The sequence below is a fragment of the Mastomys coucha genome, unplaced genomic scaffold (genome assembly GCF_008632895.1).
Source record: "Mastomys coucha isolate ucsf_1 unplaced genomic scaffold, UCSF_Mcou_1 pScaffold3, whole genome shotgun sequence".
NCBI classification, from domain to species: domain Eukaryota; kingdom Metazoa; phylum Chordata; class Mammalia; order Rodentia; family Muridae; genus Mastomys; species Mastomys coucha.
The window spans coordinates 37,759,132-37,763,051 of record NW_022196909.1 but is presented as its reverse complement, the minus strand read 5'-3'; the positions used below and the strand labels follow the sequence as shown (position 1 = coordinate 37,763,051).

Sequence of the window (3,920 nt, the reverse complement as noted above, 5' to 3'; positions counted from 1 at the left end):
ATTATAGATGTGCTGGTGTGGGTACAGATATTCATGAGTGTGAGTTCATTAATGTCTACCTGAGCATTTGGCACCCTCCCATAAGTCTTCAAGCTACTATGGAGGTGACAAGAATCAGTAGGCAAATCCCCTCTCCTCTTATTAAATTGAGGCTTTTAGTCCTATTCCTGGATTTTAAACGCTTAAGAGATTTGATTAATATATTAATATATGATTTACAATCATCAGGGTATCGCTCACAATGAAGGGTTGTAGCTTAATGTATTTAAAGTAATACATTAATAAGATGTATATATTCATCTATAGAGAAGAGGAGGGAAGGATGTACTTTGTAGAATCTAATGTGTTATTAGTTAAATACTCTGTTGAAATAATTATAGACTATATAAGAAAAACATAAACCATTTCTGTCTCCAGGAAAATGTAAACAAGGAAATGGACTTGTTAACTGCGTTGCAAGCAAATCGAATGGAGCCATCTGAAGCATTGCTTAGCTGACTCCCGATTTACATCTCCCTTGCAGGGATAAGAGAGGCGATACTGGGTAAAGAATGTGAAGAGGCTAATTTATATAATTAATCACAGTGCTCTGATCAATACAGCGTCAGAGGTCATTTTCGATACTGAGTAGAATGACTTGTCAGACGTAATGGACCGCTTGGAAATCTATCCTTCTGATTTAGTCCATGAAGAAGCAGTCAGAACTGGGGAACTGGAACAGGAGTGGGCATTATAGGTGTGTCAATAATAAAAGTTAAGTTTCAAACGACAGTACCACCTTACAACACGGATCCAGGAGAGGCCCACGACCATCTTTCCCTAGTTTATCAATGATGATGTAGAGACCTGGCTGTGCACATTGATTTCCCTTGCCCTGTAGCCACGTTCCCCCTAGTGTGTTCTCCTTAGGACCCCAGTCTCCCCATTGCACTGTTCTCTCTTATATTTCCTCCCCAGCACCCTAGTCTCCCTGTTTCCAAGGTGGAACTTGCCAAGCCACTCCATGGGGATTTCGGATAGAATGCCTTGGGAAAATTCTCAACGCTGCTGCAGTTTCTAAGTTGCCGGGGAGCCAAGTCACAGGTGCTTTAATTTATAGAGTAGCTAGCTACTTTTGCTTTTCTTTGTTCTTTCTGGATGGTTTTCACGTAAGGTATGAACATTCTCAAAATGAAATTGTTTATGGAGTTGGAAATTGGCACGCAACCAACCTACTCTTTTTTTTTTTTTTTTTTTTTTTTTTTTTTTTTTTTTTTTTTGACAAATCTTAGTTGAGAAATATTACTTTTATGGGTCAATGTGAAATGAGGCTATGCGTGGTAAAAGTTTGTAAGTGTTCTCTCCTAAAGCTGAAAAGCCTCAATGGTTTGTGTCCCTGCGGGTTTCTGAAGACACTGAGGGAAAGCCAAAGTAATGTAAAGCAGGTTTCAAGGAGCCACTTAGAGAGCCTAGAAATCACCGTGCTGACCAATGGGAGTAAAGAACCAGACGGCCTGTCAGCGAACAACCGGAAAAGTAAATTCAACATGCCAAGCCATGTGTTCACATGAAATGGGGTCTACCACATATAAAAGTGAGGGTTTACCACCGTCTGAGCAGTCTAGCTTGCTCTTTTGCACGGTAGAACCCTGATCAAAACCAATTCGTGGGAAGAAAGGGTTTATTTTCCTGAAAGAGGTGCAGTCCATCACTAAGGGCACCCAAACTGGAACTAAACCCCGAGGCCGCTGAGGAACCCTGCTTATTCGCTCGCGAAGCTAACTTTCTTATACACCTCAGGATCACCCAACTGTCATGGGATCTTTCTGCCCACCATGGGCTGGGCCCTTCCCTATCAAACAACAATCAAGAAAGGGCTCCCTCCCACAACCATAGCCACAGAGTCACCTGATGGAGACAATTTTCAATTGAGGTCCTCTCTTCCTGAGTTATTCTAGTTTGCGTCAAGTTGACAAAAAAAAAAAAAAACAAAAAAACAACCACTACCCTGAGACTATGCCTACTGTCTATGAAGTTACTTTCAAAGGCTCTTTACAGAGTATATTGGGACATTTGCCTGATTTATACCTCAACCTTTTAAAGCAATGTCTTTTGTCATCAGTAAAGCTCCGTCCACAACCCTACTGTGTCCCTGTCTTAGTCAGGGTTCTCTGGAGCCACAGAAGTTATGCAATGAATATATTTATGTATATACTATACTATACATATATACTATACATGTACTATACATATATAGTGTGTGTGTTTATGTGTGTATGTGTATATGTATGTATATGTCTATATGTGCATATGTGTGTATGTGTATATGTGTATAGATATATATATGATTATATGTATATGGGATATATATTATATATTACATATGTATTATATATAGTTGTATATTAATGGAATTTATTGGAATGACTTATAGGCTTCAGTCCCACTAGCCAACAATGGCCAGATGTGAATAGGAAGTCCAAGAATCTAGCAGTTGCTCAGTCCCATTGGGGTGGGTGTTTCAGCTGGTCTTATGTATAAGCTGGAATCCTGAAGAAGTAGACTCCAATAGATGCCCTGGTGAGTAAGTGCAGGTGGGCTAAGAATAATGAACCCTTCCTTCTTCCATTGTCCCTAGGTAGGCCTTCAGCAGAAGGTATGACTTCAAGATCTGGATTAAAGGCATGTGACTTCCAGTCTCAAGATCTGGCTCACAGGTGTGCTCTCCATTTCTAGAATGTAGTTCATTCCACATATGGTCAAGTTGACAGCCCAGAAGAGCCATCACAGTCCCAAAACTAGTTATATATTTCTAATCACAGACTTGTGTACACACACTACGATATTTACCGCTACATAAAATATGCCGTGTTCCAGGTGGTCATGAAAACTTCCATCTCCTCAAACATTCCTCAGTTCTGGTTTGGAAGATTTCATTCTTCTGGTCCGTAGATGGCCATGAGCAGTGACCCGCCTGTGCTTTATGTATTGACATCCACAATGAACTCCTCTTGTCCTTTGATGCTTTTAGCCCAAATTGTCTTCTTTCTCTCCTTCCATACTTCTCCAGAATACTTTCCATTCCATTCTTCCATGAGAAAAACATTTTAGTTTTCACAAGTGAGCATTAAAATATGCTGTATTTGTTGTCTTTCTCTTAAATTTTTTTTCTTAAATTTTTAATTCATATGTTCATGTATGCTTGTGTGTTTGGTATATGTATATGAGAGCAGGGACCCTTGGAGGCCAGAGGTATCTGATACACCTGGGGTTGGAGTTATAGATAGATATGAACTGCCCAGTGTGGGTCCTACAAACTGAAACTGGATCCCTCTGAAGGAGCACTATGGGCTCTTAACCATTGAGCTATTATTTCAGCCACAACTAGGGGACAGAGGAGGAAGTTGAACTTGTAGGTCTGCAAAGGACTACTTGATCTTTCCCAGGGAGAGGGTGTGGGAGGTTGGACTCCGCAGAAGAGGTCAGAGCAAGGAAAGCCCTGGTGGTAAAGGAAGCCCTCCATTTTGTTTTAAGCTCAGAGGAGCTATCCAGTCATGGTAGACTGCACCCTTAATTAGCAAGGTTTGCCCACAAGCTTAGTCATGGAACCCAGGCCCTGTGCAGGAGGGCCATCATCCAATGGCCAGGGGACATAGACAATGACATTCACACCTGACCTTGTCAACTATGGGATTCTCTCAAGCAGGTTACCATACCTCTTTGACACATGACAGGGAAGGGATAAAGTAAGGAATAAATTCAAATGAGAATAAAACAGAAGCCCAAGTAACAACCACTCTCTAATACACACACACAGACACATATACACACACACACCCCTACAAACAAATGGACAAATATACCCATACCTACACATACACTTCCACATATATGACTACAGATACCTACACACTCACACATACACACATATACACCTACAT

The 3,920-nt window shown here is 40.9% G+C and overlaps 1 long non-coding RNA gene across 1 annotated transcript in view; it reads left to right on the top strand.

Moving 5' to 3' along the window:
- Positions 1-1,029: 1,029 nt before the first annotated feature.
- LOC116075338 overlaps positions 1,030-3,920 on the top strand; it is a 27,153-nt gene continuing 24,262 nt past the window's right edge. Inside the window, exons 1-2 of the long non-coding RNA XR_004112531.1 lie at positions 1,030-1,083; positions 2,618-2,696. This is a non-coding gene — a long non-coding RNA (uncharacterized LOC116075338). The remainder of the gene's footprint in view (positions 1,084-2,617; positions 2,697-3,920) is intronic.